Raw genomic sequence first — 16,885 nt, forward strand, 5'->3', positions numbered from 1 at the left:
CAACTTGGATGTGTTCAAGTCCAACATAAACAAATACCTGATGAACTGCCCCCTTAATTAATGACACTTTATCAAATCTCCAATACTTTCGAATACTACAACGCTATCCCATTGATTACTGTACACGCAATAATCCTTATCCCCGAGTTGTTTCTGTCCCTTGATAAGTGGTGACCTCTATGTAAAAAATATCTTCTAAGTTTGTGACAAATATCACGGTCTTCAAATTTAGCAAATCTACTATAGGAATACATCTTTATTTCGTTTCATCATACGAAAAATATGGACATTTCCCCTTGGCCTTGTATGCATATTTATTCTTTATGTATCGTTCAAATTTACGTAAACGTATTTTCCGGACGAGGCCGAGATACTGCTGTTTTTATAAATTCGTGACTTACTAATCATTTTAATCAGCGTCGCAATTAAATGTTTACACGAGATAAGCGGTATTAATTTTAATGGGGTTTAAGAATTAAAACTAAAATTCAGAGATTGAAATAATCAAATTGTAATTATAAGACTTGTTTCATTCATTTAAACAAGTTAAAAAACAATACTTATCCAGGTTAGAATAAATTTATATTACGTACAAACACATTGTAACATTTCCGGTCTGAGATTGTTCCAGGTAAAGCTTAGAATATTTTCCATTAATTACCATCGGAGATGTAACGGCTCGCATCGACCCCGAGCGATCAGTGCCACTTGATTTAGCATATGTTGTCGACAATGTGGACCCGCCGTTTACTAGGAAGAAAGGGGTGATGTTTCTAGCGATCTTAGCTGTAGCTAGGTTAGTGACGTGGGTCTCGCGTCTGAACATTGTCTATGAGGGGCAATCTGTTTGGGATAACGATCTGGTTGGTTAAACATCAACTAAAAATGAAAATCAGATGTGATTGGGAAAGATTGCACCGCATAGACTTTGCTAAGATATGGGTACACATCACTAGTTTGTGCATCCGACGGGGTGCTCAGTTTGAGCTCGTGCTCCCGCCCTAGTGGTTATTGGTCGGTGGTGCTGGAGCCTCTTTTTCGGAACCTAGCCCTTTTGACAAGACACAGTCTTCGTGGGTAGAGCTTAGTTAGGCAAAGTAACCACCATGGGTGGAAAATGAATACTTTATTAGGGCCTAGTCTAGGATAAGTATGTGTGTCGATCCTGTTCCTGACTTTAATTTTTTCATCGGCACTAGGAGAGCTTCCAAAGATGCCCAGCCCACCTGTTTGTTTTGTGCCCAGTCTACTTTGCCCCTTACGTTTTATATCTTGAAGACGCCGTCCATCCCTGATGACCCAACCCTATGTTATTTTCGCGGAAGTGCTGTACCCTAGGTCCCCCACTCCCCATTAATGAACGACCTGCTTGCTTTCACCCCTTTCTTTTTGGGAGGGGATCGGAAGACAGCGGGCGCTCCATTTAACGATTAGCCAGTAGGTAGGGAGGGAGCCTTACTTACCCGCCCCCATAGGCATTTTGTTTAGTTGTTTCATTTTTCTTTCTTTTGGGGTGTTTTCTAGTTCGCCCCCCTCCCCTTCATCTCACCCCCATATATATAAAAAATATATATACTCCTTGTTTTGTACATATTTAATTTTGTTTGGTTTAACTGTAAATATTTAACTTTGTACATATGTTTTTTTTTGTTTTGTTCATTGTAAATATTTTATTTTTTCGCCCGCCATCCCGTAAGCTGGGAGTTGATGTTTTAAGTAGGTCCTGGTAAGAATGCAGGCGGTTGTTGTAGTATGATAGCGATTCTAGAATAGTTATACCTAATAAAGTACTTGTTTTTATAAGTCTAGCAAAGACCCCGTTTTTTCCCTAAACCCCCTTACTGGCCTTGGTGCCTAAGCGCTTTCGGGCCGAAAATGAGGCCTTGGCAGTAGATAATGTCAAGGTCGGGGCTGAAAGGCTAAATAACTAGTATCTGTTCTTACTACATGCTGTACTTATTGTGATATAAAGTGGGGGGTCAATTTTCTGTATTAATTTAATGTAAAATGATCACCCACTTTACAACCAATCAGTCTCAAAGCCATTCAATTCATTCTCCAGATCATTCAAGTTGTTTTTCATTAAAGTCATTCTAAGTTATTTACTTTTAATTTATTAAAGTCATTTCAGCCCATTTACCGATCATTTTAGTTTATCTGTAAGAACTTCATGTCAATCCTACATTCACGTATTCATTCATTACACGAGGGCACGCGACTCATGACTATCGGCCTTGTTTTGTAAAGATTGGTAGATGCGACATATGAAACCGTACATGAGCATGAATAGTTATATTTGTCCTGCATGTAAATAGGGCATTGAATCGAAGAAACTTCCGAAAATGACTGCTAATGCACACTAATAATATTTAACATATGAATGGATTTTCTACTAGTTGCATCTTGTAAATATTTGGACCGGAATTAAAAAGAAGTATAACTAACAAATAAATTGAAAGTTATTTCATTCCACGTGCATTAATAAATTCTTCATTATTCAACGACGATGGCTCTTACATAGAAACTGATAAGCTAACCCTCTTCTTAGCGTGCATTAATGAATCCTTCACAGAGACTTCGTTTCTAGAGCAATATTTGATAAAGGATAGCATAAAATCTAGTTCACAAGTTTACCAGCTCTTAATTAGCTGGAAATGTCCTCTCTATTATTTAATCCTATCTCTCTGATAGGCATATAAGTGTAGTCGTTGATGAATAAGAATCAGGAGCTCATTGTATTAATGCTGGTGTACGTAAACTTCCATTTTGGGCCTAACTCTCTTCCTGACCTCATCAATGATTCTTCAAATCATATTTTTACATTACATATTAACAGCGATTATATGTTACTGGGCTTGAGAACGTTGTTGAATGGAGAAAGCTGTAGCATGTTAATTTTAATGCGTCGAAAAATAACAACTCTGACCTCTATCACGCCCCAATTAAAATTAATGCCTCTCGCCGTGCCGAAGGGGCATGTTCTGACATTCGCTCCTGATAAAACATGTAACACATGCATCAAATCTGGTGGCAATATCGCTGGAAAAATGGTTGGATCACTGTGCCGCTTTAATATGTATCTCACTTGCATTGCAATCCCTTCCCTGTATAAGAGCCAGGTACGTCCTGAAATTGAGTATTTTGTCACATCTGTGTAGGAGCTGCTCCGTGCGCATTATCCAGCCTTGGTTATTTAAAATACACTTATAAACCTAGTAGACAATGCCATATAATTGCGAGCCTGTCTCTTCTCTATCATTATGTTTATGGTAAGTGCTCGACTGAACTTCAATCTATGTCCCTCCCTGCCAAACTATTAAAAAATGACTAGCTAAAACCACTACATACAATTCTCCCATTCTCTATGTATGCCTTAATATAAACGCAGATTCCATGAACAAAGCTTCTTACCTAGAATTACTCGCCCACGGAATCCTGCGGTTTGCCTCCTGTTTGAATGTAACATGGTAGATTTCAAATTCAAGGTAAATAAGTACATGTTTAGCTGTCTCCATGAATAACTAAATTATACCTAGTTTACACCATTAACGATTAATTAACAGATATCACTAAGTTGTCTTCGTGTTGACTCCTAAGAAAAATAAAAAACGAAAACTTTCAGCAATCACCTTTTTCTTTCCCCTAGAAAATAATCATGATATATTTAATTAGTAGTATAGGTTTCGCTAAGCATATTTTTCGAATATCTAAAGTCATCCCTGAAACCCATTGCGTACAATAGACATATATTGCGACGCTAGACCGTTAGCTTTTAATATACTTATTATATTGAATCCGGTCTTTCAAGATCATCAGAAAATATATTTACAGTATTTATGCATGCAAATCATAGGTAAGATTTTTACCTAAAAGGGTATGAAACAACTTCATGTTAGGAGATAACAAGAACGAAAATAAATCATTGCAAAGACAGGGGATATCTACTGACTTTATTCTCGAAAAGAACAAGGTTAAATGTAGAAGTGAAATAGCAGAAATAGAGTTGCATAAGCACGCGGTCCTTGCAAAAAGACTTCTCTGATAGCTGTATTACAATACGGCATAAGAACAGTGAATTAAAAGACCACTAGACCAAACGAGGAATAAACTTATCAATTATAACAAATAGTCTGATCGCACAACTGAACGTACATTAAACAGGTAGCCAACTTAAAAGTAGCCAAGAAAAATGTAATAGAGAGAAGGAAAATTTTTTTTTATTATTTAAATAACCTGTAGTGTAATACAATATGCTGGAAGTGTTCCCCGTTGACATCTATGTTCTGGGCATGTTGTACTACGTTTGAAAATATTGGCTGTAGATCTTCTCTGGAGCTTTTTTCTGATAGCGTTGGTAATGTTCTTTTTGTTTTTAAAATCATCCAAATATAGAAAATTACATGATGACAAGTCCGAGGAACGTGGTGCCCATAACCCTTTGCTTAATGTTATCTCTTTCGTAAACGTGTCATGTACTCGTGTCGACCAGCTGTGAGAATGTTGCATGTAGCACCATCTTCTTAGAAATAGAATTGCATTTTGTCTTGTGGTGTCAGTTGGTTGTTAAAAGATTAGAGAGACTGGGATACTGTTAAGTGGGCCACTTCGCAGTACTATAATTAAGCGCAACACATTGCGTGAAAACAATAGAACTTCCATTATTGAGTCTCTCTTTTATCTTCTTTTCTTCTCTTCTTCTCTTCTCTTCTCTTCTCTTCTCTTCTCTATATAAATAAAATGAACTCATTTTTCCCCGTCTGATTTTGACATTAATAGGATTAAAAATCAAGATATTTCATGCAAATATAATATGCACAAACGGCAGAACAATATCTGAGGTGTGTTATAGGCTTATTATTTCTCAAATTCCTCGATAATCTTAGATTTCTATACTTTTTCTGCTGAGAAGTCACGGCCAAAATCGGTTAAGATCAATGGAAGTGGTAAAATATTTTCTCTCTAATAAATTCCTCCTCCCCCTGCCACGACTTAACACCGTTTGGGGATCGTTCACAAGGAACAGTTGAGAAGAGAACACCGGTTTGGCTTCGTAGTTCTTTCATGTGAAGTTATTTAAAATCACTAAACTAAGCTGCAGTGCTCTGTGGCGTAGTGGTTAGCGTGCTGGACAATTCACATTATATTTTCACGTTCGCGCCGACCTACCGTAGTCGATTTTTTTTTCCTAAACAACTGGAATGGACTTTTCTTGGTGGCCGAACTGTTGACGTTGCAGATGTTTTTTTTTGGTTTTTTTCACACTTTATTTTCCTACTTTTACTCATGACTCCGGGTTTGATCCTTCCTACTTACCTACCATAACATTTTTTAAAACTCCCCCTCCGTCCCGGAAACAAACACTCGGGCAACACCGGGTACCCCCGCTAGTCTTTAATAATGTAACCGGTATTAGAAAAAAAACTGTTATTCCTTTAATTTGGTGTGAATATTCATAGTCTTCAAATTAACAAAAGTCTATAAAAAAAAAATTATATCTTTATTTATGTGCAATTATATGAAAAGTCTTGATACTTTTTCTGAACATTGTATGGGGCGTTATTCTTGATAGATCGTTCCAAGTTATTTGCGGACTGTTACCTTTATCTTCACAATTATTGTTTCGCGACGTTTGGCCAATTATTCATCTGGCTTTCGTCATGTGCTTAAACGCAACGGGTTAGGAATGCTGGTGAGCCTATAACAACTGAGGATACAGTTCAGACTCAGCATTCCTATCCCGACGCGACTAACCACCTGATGAAGGCCAAAAGGAATAATTTACCGAACCCTCGTGAAAGAAAAACTATGAAGATGAAAATAACTGTCCGCAAATTAATCTTAAAGAATTCCAATGATAAAAATAATTAAGTCATTTATATTGACGGGACACGGTTGCGAGTATTTAATAAAGCCGTAATCTACTCTTAATTTTTAACATATTTTTAAAGTGTTAAATCTATTTATTAAATATAATCCTTAGTGGTAATAAATGCGTTTCGAAACCATGGCAAAAGCTTATCAGCAAATATTTACCTTTAGTGGGATGCAGCCTCAAATCAATACTAACATCTTATGCTATGGAGACTCTATGTTGTTCATTCTACAATATTGATTTACAAGAACCACCGATTGTCCTCACTAATAGCACTGCATGTAAGATATCGTTAAAATATCTCCGCTTAATATTCACCGATCAACATTATTTGCAACAAATAATTGAGCACTAAATCTACTGCAAAATATGTATATTTCCTCTACTTTGTTAGAAAATTACTTGTACAGTGTATGGTAACAAAAATAGTTACAACTATTAATCGAACACAAGTTTTCAAAATTAACATTTATTCGATATTTTATTCATTAATTTTTAACAAAAACACCAAATTTGAATTTGATAACAAAGTCTCCTCACTTTTCCTCTTGTTTTGTATACAGTTCAATAATTGATGACGTGTTTAATCCACTCTCCTCTTCTGTGGATTACAACTGCAGCACATTGAAGTTTATGATGACATTGCCACACATTTCAAGAGGAATTGTTCGAATTTCCTGACGGATGTTGGACTTCAGGGCTTCAATGCCATGACGGTTGTTTTAGTACACTCTCTCCTTCAGGTACCACCATAGGAAGTAGTCATTTCTCTCTGATAGGTTCATAAGAGTAGTGGTTAATTAGCAAAAATCAGAAGCTAAGAGAATTAATGCTGAAGTTCCTCAGTGGTCCATCCTAGGTCTAACTCTCTTCCTGATCTACATCAATGATCTTCCACATTTCATCCTTATGCGTAGACATTTATGCTGACGACACTAATATCTCTGGCAGTACATTAAAGGCCGTAAACGACCAAGTTCTCATTGATTCTCTCTCCACTGTTCTTGAGCATATGGTACAATGGAGAAAAAGTAGCTAGTTATTTTTAACGCATCTACCACCTTCTATCTTTACATCAACAACGCTCTGACCCCATATGGCTTCAATTTAAATGAATGGCTCTCGTGTTGTGGAGGCTCCCTGTTTTGACAAGCTTCCGAGCTTGTCCTTTACTCCTGATCTAAAATATAACACGTACATCAAATTTATTTCAAAGGTCGCTGCTAAAATGCTAGGATCATTCTATTGATCCAGTAGATATCTACCTGATGATGTAATTTTCTACCTATATAAGGGTCAAGTATGTCAAAGGATGGGGTATTGTTGCCACATCATCTATAAAGATCTTATCCTACTTTGACAGAGTTCAAAATAGACTTCGTAACCTATTATGCCCTTTTCTCTTCCCTACAATCTCTTTCTCACAGAAGAGACGTTACGATCCTGTCTCTGCATTTTCATGGCAAGTGCTCGTCTGAACTTCAATCTATTGTCCCCCTTGCCAAACATTTACAAACAACACTCGTCTAGCTGAAAATACTATCAACAATGTACCCCCCTCTTTATAATTACTAAACCTAGATTCCATTAACAAAGCTTCATTCTTTGAACTGCACACCTGTTGAACTCTCTTCCGTTTGCCTGCTTTCTAGCTGACTACTATATGGTCGTCCTTAAGTTAAATGTCAACAAATTCTTGATGAGCCGTCGCCCTTAAGTAATCCAATATACCAAATTTACACTAATAACCATTACTCTTATATTGTCTCATTAACTACTGTACACTCTTTAATCCTTATCCTCCAGGGGCCTCTGGTCCTTGATAAGTGGTTACTTCCTTGTTAAAAACAAGAGTAGACAGGCAATAGGTTGTTTATGCAGCGTGAGATGAGTCTATTCCCCAAAAAGTACTCGTTGAGAAAATCCAGGGACACATTTGAGCAATGCGGAGGCGCATCATCCTGCTGGTAAATGACATTATTAATATTGCCTCCCTTCTTTCTCCTATAAGCAGGAAAAATCTCCTCTTCAAAATTTTTACCTTACTATCAGTGTTGACATGCTGATGATTTTAGACTTGAGGTACGAATTTCATATTGTGCTTATTAACATGTCCATGTAGGTGGAAATGTGTTTCATCACTGAAAAAATTAAATCCAACAAACCGGGGTGATCTTTTGGTAATGCATTGACTGGTGTTTCTACAAAAATATTATTTCCTCTTCTCTATTTACTGCCGTCTGAGCTAGCAAAATCTAAATCTTGTAGTTAAAGAATCTGTGTTTAGTATGTGTCCAACAGAGGTTCTATAAAGAGCGGTCTCCTGTAACAAACGACTGGTTGATTTTCTTGATGGTTCCTCCAGAAACTGCCTCACGGTCTCAGTGTTGATGGCTGTCCTTGCAGACATTAGCCTACCATTATGTTTTTTATCGATCTTGATTCATATGCTTCTACGATCTTTACTCTCTGTTCTACAGTATATTGGCTTCGATGCATTGAGGTTAGAATTCAGTTTTTAGTTGTTGATATTTAATTTTTGAAAATTGTCAGAATGTAAAAAAATGGTGATATTTTTATTGGCCCACCCTGTATATCATTTTCATATTCCTTGTTTGAGGTGTCTAACCACTTTCTCGTTATCTTACACAGTATCCAAACGAGGAGACTGCAATCTAATTTTTCACGCAGTATTGATCAAACATTAACGTATGACACTCAAATGATTCATTGTACTGTGATAAATTCTTTTCGACTCCATATTCCAGACTCTACAAGCAGCGAAATTAACCCCCTTAACTGTCGAGGCCTCTAAATCTAACCTTATAATTTATTAGTTATGGAATCCCCTCACCGTTCTCTTCTTCCTAGACTGATCTAATAAGCAGTGTGTTATATTATTAGAATTAGAGCATTTATTGCTCCAATTTCCTACATATTAATTCATAGACATGATCCTAAATAGTAGCTCCTTAGTACAAGTGGCTGCATACATTGTTTGTTTAAATAAAGAATAAGTTAAGTTTTATTGTTATACATAATATAGACTATTAGATTTTAAAGATTTCATTCCACTTAATTGCCATTTATGGAATATTGTAAGTTTTGAAATATCTTTTTAATATTTAACAAACCCTTGTAAAAGTTATATATTTCTAATATATGAAATAAGATTTTTGCAGGATTTATGTGTTTTTTACTAAGGTTTTACCGTAAAATACGATATACTTTCGCCGTTTTCCGTAGTTCTACAACAGATAACTAATTATTGGTGCTAATGCACTTACTGATCCGCGCTATTTTTAAAATCCTATTTCCAAGTTTAATTACATTTTTATGATATGTTTTTATTCAATTGTAAGGTTATAGTACAGAATAGGTAAAAAATCCCCTCCCCTCCCCATGTTAAGAATGGCGTTTTAAATAATAACGTTATTATTTCAGCACGGATCAATAAGTGCATGAGTACCGAATTATTAATAGTGAATAGGTGCGTTTAACTTTAGAGTAAGAATTAGTTCTAATTATGCTTTCAAAAACCTTTTCACTTCTATAAAAAATAAATTGGTTTGCAGCTTTCGTTTTAAATAAATTTTATTTAGTTACTTATAAAATAAAATATTAATCGCACTCTAAGTGTCTATAACATGCACTGTTGGCCTTTATTAGACACACTCAAAAGATAATTGGTTTTTGGTGAATAAATTATATCCAAAAACAATTAAAAAAACAGCTTGTAAGTCAATAATTTTCATCAATACTAAGAATTGACTAAGAGCTTATACTCATTACTTCCTCCATAATTATTGAAATTATGCATTCTTTCTTACCTAAGTTCTTTAGTTTCCTACACATTTACTAATCCACATCACGCGTATTCGTCTCATCAAATTACATGTTAATTTAACTTAAAATCTTACCGTTTATTTAAAATGAAAAAAAAACTACTTAAAAAGTAAATAAAACTGTATTTTTTCTATTCAGTTTAGCATTTCCATGCTTGCCATTTTGAATATTCAATATTTTTGCAATTATAAAGGTGCACACAGGTGTTCTGCTTAGTCGTGCGTTCCCTCGCAAACCGAGTAGCCGTATCTACCACCCGAGAGCATTAGGAAACTGTAAGTATAATTTTAGATACATTTTTTTGTAGAAAACTGCTAAGGTAAAAGTTGCGGTGGAAGAAACTTAGTAATCGGATATATTCGGAAACGATATTCATTATATATATAGATATATATATATATATATATTATATTAATACATTAGTAACTAAGTTGACCTCAGTAACGCCCATACAATACTAACATGTAATATTTATTTTAACTGTCTAAATACCACGTTCAATCTTTTTCTAGATAAATTATGATCTAGCTGCTGCTGTACGAATGCATTGTTTGTAACCAAACTAAACATTTCCACTGATTAATGTATAAATATCAAACTGTTCAAAATATACAAATCGAAACACTATTAAACATTTCTACAATAAGTTTGTGCATGTAAGCAATTTACGAGGTGGTTAGATAAAATTATAATATATTTTTGTTTAGATGCAAGTACAAGTGTGCATATGAGACAAATAAATGGGGCGAAGTAGGCATTAAGCACATATTCTCACACGACAGTATAATAGTAAGACTTAAGCTGGATAGGGCTGGTAAAGCTAAGCTTATAGTCGATAATATATACAATGCCTTTGAAAAAGCCTGGTATGATTGCTAATGAAAATTAAATCGTTCGGTATAACTGGACGAATATTAAATATAATTAGATCCTTCTTAGACAATAGGGCCATCCAGGTCGTCATTGATTGACAACTATACAACCAGCATAACATTACTGCGGTAGTGCATCAGAGTCGATCAGTGAACTACTATTAATCCTGGCATTAATAAACGACCCCCATGATAATATTGTTTCCGAGATTAGTATATTTGATACAACGCTTTATAATATGCATGAGGTAAGAACCGGTGTACATAAATCTAAGCCCATGATTGGAGTGTGTGATTTAATACAAGTAAAACAAAGCTGCTCCCATTAAAAACATACAAGAAGCCTCTCCATCCACCGATGTCCATGACAAATAACACCGTACCTGAGAATTCTTAAAACTCATCGGCTTAACATCTTCAAGAAACCTGAACTGGGACAAATTCATTAAGCACATTGCGGAGGCTGCTGCAAAGGTGGGTTCCCTTTTTATCGGTTGGAAAACTAACACCTGCGAGTATCCTACACTTCTAGAAAAACACCATTCGGCCGTGCATCGAGTATTGTAACCACATCCATGTTGGCACATATACCACTAGAATAGCATAAAAATGTCTTCAATCAAATAAGCCCCAGTTCATCAACTACGCTCCAACCCGTCTCTCATCTTCGAAATATTACATCTCATGACCTGTTTTAAAGGTATTTTAATGGAATGTTCTCTGAACGTGTTGCACTTATGCCACCCCGACGTACATATCCCCGATAAATCCGCTTATCAACAAAATCACACCCCTTCACTGTTAAAGTCCTTAGATGCCAGTGTTTTCTACTCTAATAGTTTGATTCCTTCGAACAACTTGCAGTTTGATTCTCTTCCTGCTCCCCTTACTGTACTGATAAGCAGAAGTTTAAATGTAACATTAATCGACATCTTAATCTTTCCTAGGCCTGGTCCCAAATAGTAACCCTCAAACTCAAGTGCCGATATGCCTTGTTAGGTGTAAATGTGAGTTAAATGTTAAACTTTTCAACTCATTATGTTTTAAATTGGTTTCTAAATACTTGGCCTGCCATGTCTGTACTTCCTGTAATTTACATGATTAGGTTAGAAAATTTAAAAATAATGGGGGGTCTATTTTAGAAGTTTTAAGAACTGATTATATTCCGTGAACTCTACACTCTAATGTTGTTCACTCCTTTCATATGTTAACGTAAGCCCTTTTTGGCCGTGAGATTCCCTAGCCATAAAACAGACGTTAAAAAAAGCGATTCACATTTTTTTTTTTTTTTAAGCTACAGAAAATAAAGCGTTTTTGTGCGTTTAGCGTGTTCGAATCGAATTTTTTTTATATTAAATTTGCGTTGATTCAAAGCATTTATTAGACCTAATATGTAACCACCCTCTTCTGAATACCGTTACATTCCTAGAATGATACCCACAAAAAGAAATCAAGTGGGATGCAATCGATTAATTAAATCATTTTAATTTTTTCATATGCTGGGGCTTTGTGTACGTGTGTTTACATGTGTGTGATTGTATGACAGATGGATAAATCAGTAAAACTCAAATAGACCACGGGTTTTGATTTAATGTTTAAAACGTTCACGATGCTTTAAACTCTTCATGTACCGATTGCCTAATATATATATTATATACTTGGTGTCTCTTGAAAATATGGAACTGCCCGATCGACGAAGCCAGTCCAGTTTTATATTTATATAGATACCGATCATAAAATTGTGATATCAATTTTACTAATTGATATATTCTGTAAACTCAAATAGAAAATCAATATTAGTACTAATATTTATAAGGTAATTTTACCCAGATCTAAAATGTGAATAAAACGTAATATAGAATATTCTAACAATATATATTGGGTTTGTATTACTGTACACATAGATTCGAAAAAGTTGTCAAAAAACAAATATATAGCTAATAAATGTTATTAAAGGAAAGATAAGTAACTTTTCTACCTAACTGGATATATTTTTTGTGTTTTTATTCAGTGTAACATGTTTATTCAGCTCGAAAAACATGCAGTGTTTACCGATGTATTGGAAAATTCAAAATGGCGGCCGACTCTCTCTCGGAGAGGGCAAGTTTGGGAAAAGGTATTATAAATAATAAACTAGACAAAATACTGTTAGAAATTCGCTCAATATATGTTACCGTGACATAAGTTGACATATATTCGGTTGTTTTTAAATAGTATTTTGTCTAGTTTATTATTTATAACATCTTTTCCCAAACTTACCGTGTTAAAGAGACAGTTGGACGCCATTTTAAATTTTCCAATACATCGGTAAAGACTGCATGTTTTTAGAGCTGAATAAACATGTTACATTGAATAAAAACACAAAAAATATATCCAGTTAGGTAGAAAAGTAACTTATCTTGCGTTTGATAACATTTATTTGTTATATATTTGTTTTTTGACAACTTTTTCGAATCTGTGTACAGTAATACAAACCCATATATATTATTACTCTGTAAATTACAATTATCGAATATTTCTGCTTCGACCATGAAGCATTGACTATTTGTTGTATATGTTCATTGTGGTTCCTTGTCAAATAGTAACATTTTGTAGATTCTAATTTATGGATTTTTAATTATGTACAAAAGAGTAATGTGCGTGTGAGGACACTTCTTAACCTATATACTCAGCGAATTTTTATCTGCATACTTGGCCCTTTGTATATAGGGATTTCAGACATGGATAAAACTATTAATCTGTTTGTATCCAGAAAAAAGGGGCTGCTAATGGGGTAAAAGTTAAAACATTTGTACGTGAGGAGTTATCTGATAATTACATGTCTGTCAATTGTTTTATTATGTTAATAAGGAGCTTTGAAAACTCTTGAAATACCTAACTGTTATCGTATTTGACTTACTGTTTTTAAATTTTGGTTTCAATCTAAACTCCATTTTTGTACTTACAAGTATCAATACTAAAAATGTATAATGCTCACATATACATGTCCCAGTTTCTATATTAATAAAAATAATATATTCCGTTCATAGTTTATTGTGGAAATTACGATTGCAGATCGAGACTAACAATGATTTTATTTTTACAGATTTCGACAGATTTCTGCGCCGATGAAAACATACACAGCTAGTATTGTATTTTTAAAGGATTGCGATACGTTTTTCCCATGATAGCATTTATCAGTAATACTGCTGTTTAATCTATGCAGAACTCCAATGGACATACATTTTTCTAACGTAGCGTGTCACCGAGAATTTTCCTTTGCAAAATCATTTGAGGCGTTATATCGAAATTCAGATAGAAGAAACCATATTACTGTAGAGTGTGTGGCTATAATTTTTTTCCACGTAAAAACATTGCATTGCAAGAAAATACACGCAGACATGAACACCTTTATTTGTGAAATTTGTAAAAAGGTAATTAGCACTAAATACAATTATACAGAACATATGACCATACACGAGGAAAATAAAATTAAGTGCGAGATTTGCGGAAGTGCGTTTTACGGAAAATTTGATTTACGATATCACATGGAAATGCATGAAGAAATTAAACCGTATTCGTGCCCAGTCTGTCAATCAGCATTTTCAAATAAGCATCTTTTGAACTGTCATATGGAAACGCATTCTATAACGACATTGCCTTTTTGTAAGCTCTGCGAACGTGAATTAATCTATGAATATGAATTAGATGAACATATGGAATCTCACGTAAACCATTGCCCGTTAAAAAAATACGTATGTCAGGGTTGTAATTCTTGCTTTAATGCCAAGTCGCTTATAATAAAACATCTCAAGGTTCACACGAGAACTATCATATTCGTGTCCATTTTGTGGAAAGACATTTTCGCAGAAAGGTATTTTGAAACGCCACTTACGATTGCACAAACAGAAGTTTGATATTTCTTGTGAGATTTGCGGATGTGTATTTTCGCAGATATTAAATTTGCAACTTCATTTCAGAACTCATACGAAGGGGGATTGGTATATTTGTTCCATATGTGAATTGGAGATTGAATCGAAGGATCTTCTCAAAACTCATATGTTAATACACAAATCTTTACAAACACCAAACTAGTCAGTTTGTGTTTGATATATATTTCATCATTCTTTGAGGTGTACAAATTCATCTATCGCAATCATGAAGGGAAGACTTTAATTCATAATTAAAACGATTAAAAGGACTTTAGAGGAGTGAGAGATATTTTTAATCATGAATTTAGGTCACCCATTTATGATTTCGATATGTGTGTGTGCGCCTGTCCGACTGCTACGATTTTAAACATTTATTTTAGGATTATTTTAATTAAGAGTGTAAGGTTTATTTAAAGAACACATTTAAGCAACATGATATAAAGACGTTTGTGCCCCAGGCTATGATTCCTACGTTCTCAATTTTTATAAACTACCTTTCCGATTAAATTGTCTAAGCCGAATATATATCTAGATAACAAAACTCGTTGTTATTGACATGCACTTTAAACGAACATGCTTATTCAAAGCATACTTCGAATCGTACAAAATTTAATTCCAGTCGCTAGTAAATTGTGGTTAAAAATGTAATATCGTAAAAATAAGACATGAGATATGTATCAAAATTTAGAACAAGACGTATTTACAAATAGTAGGTGTTAGATAATAGTCAATGTTACTAATATATGCAACTTTGTAGCTTTTTTTCCTCTACGTATCCGGTTGACTGGAATGTGGTAAGACCCCCCCCTCGTCAAAGAATTGCCCTTCTAAGTAGTAATTTCCGTCCGAAATTATACTTTTCTTGTGATCTATTTCTATTGTGTTAATTGTTTTATTTTATGGCGATGGGGCATCCTTCACGATGGCAGACACCCACCCACATTTTCAGAAAATTGTAAAATTTTAACCGTTCCTTTGGGTGCAAATGTTTGTTTTTCTTGCACAAATTTTAACGGGTACACTCGAAAAGTAGTTTTCGAAATTGTTTTTCCATATCCAGGTGCTCCTATAATTACTACTTGTTAATCAGCAGAATCATAACCCATTTATTCTATACTAGCTGTACCCTACCGCGCGTTGCTGTGGCTCAAATTGGCGCAGTGGAAAAGTTCCAACATGAGAAAATACCTGTTTCTTATAAGTGAAATTTTCATTTCGTATGGGTACAGATTTCATTGTTCCATTTTCTTAAATGCTATAGATATTTTTCTGGTTTGGTGACTCTTGAACACATAACATAAATTGTCCATGTGAAAAAAAGTGTGCAGCTGTAAGCTACATAATTATAAAGATTGTTCCCTGAGATGTTTTTATGGTTATTGCAAACAACAAAATTGGAAAATGCAATTTCCTAAAGTGTAATGGTGTATCCGGTGAAATCTTAGGAAGGCGTGGAATGAAGATATCTTCACCTGTGAAAGGTCCTGTAAAGATTGTTTCTATCATATGGTTTGTTATTTACTGCAGGCCATGTGCCATAGCAAAGATCTGATTGGTTAATTTTCACAACATAATTAGTACGCCAATTTAAAATTACAGTGCATGCGGTGGCATCCCTGGCAAATGTAGCTGTTGGATAATTAACCACTTTATCTGCTGCCACAAGTGTCCATGGATTTGTATGTGACTACCTCACTTGGAGTTTTATGTTGAATTCTAGCGTTAAGTTCATGGCCGCCTTTGTATTGTGCTACTAGAATGGCTCGCACGCTCGGTCAAGTGGAATTGGTATAATTAATCTGAATATCTGGAAAACTTTTTAATCAACTCTTTTGATGTAATAAGATTACAGAAGTTAAGAGCCAAAGAAGTACCAATTTCCCACAAGTGATGCAAACATTTGTATTCGGATCGAGCAGTCTTCAACTGGACACGCATATTTTTATGAGTTTAGTTTTCACATGGCACCAAAAAGTAGAGTATTAGAGGCAAGTATTTATTTCATCTGCTGGTGTTGTTTTAGGAATTGCAGGTAAGATTTGCCTGAAATATCCTGCAAGCAATATTACTGCATTCCCAAATGGTCGGACATTGGCACGCAAATCTTGCAAGGATCGACCAAGAGCCTCGAGTATTTTTTTTTTTTTTTTTTTTTTTTTTTTTTTTTTTTTTGCGTGCCATTATGCATTTATCCCAAACAATAAGTTTGCATTTCTGCAATATTTTTGCTAATACTGAATGTTTTGGAGATGTTGAACATATTTTTGAAAAATTGAAAGCTTAATAGTAGTTTCAAAGTAGAATAAGTAGTTCTTCTACTTGGAAGCAAGGTCGCAGATATTCCGCATGCAGCAGGGGCTAAGATTTTGTCATTTTATCACCGA

General features: G+C 34.8%; 1 long non-coding RNA gene across 1 annotated transcript; it reads left to right on the top strand.

The window, feature by feature from the left end:
* The first annotated feature begins 7,772 nt into the window (after positions 1-7,772).
* On the top strand, positions 7,773-16,643 carry LOC145284041 (uncharacterized). Its single transcript, XR_013868784.1, has 3 exons — positions 7,773-7,839; positions 9,912-9,993; positions 13,676-16,643. It is a non-coding gene; the product is annotated as an uncharacterized LOC145284041 (long non-coding RNA).
* Positions 16,644-16,885: the final 242 nt, after the last annotated feature.

The sequence above is a fragment of the Euprymna scolopes genome, chromosome 8, assembly GCF_053919585.1.
Source record: "Euprymna scolopes isolate OS-2025 chromosome 8, ASM5391958v1, whole genome shotgun sequence".
Classification (NCBI taxonomy): Eukaryota; Metazoa; Mollusca; class Cephalopoda; order Sepiida; family Sepiolidae; genus Euprymna; species Euprymna scolopes.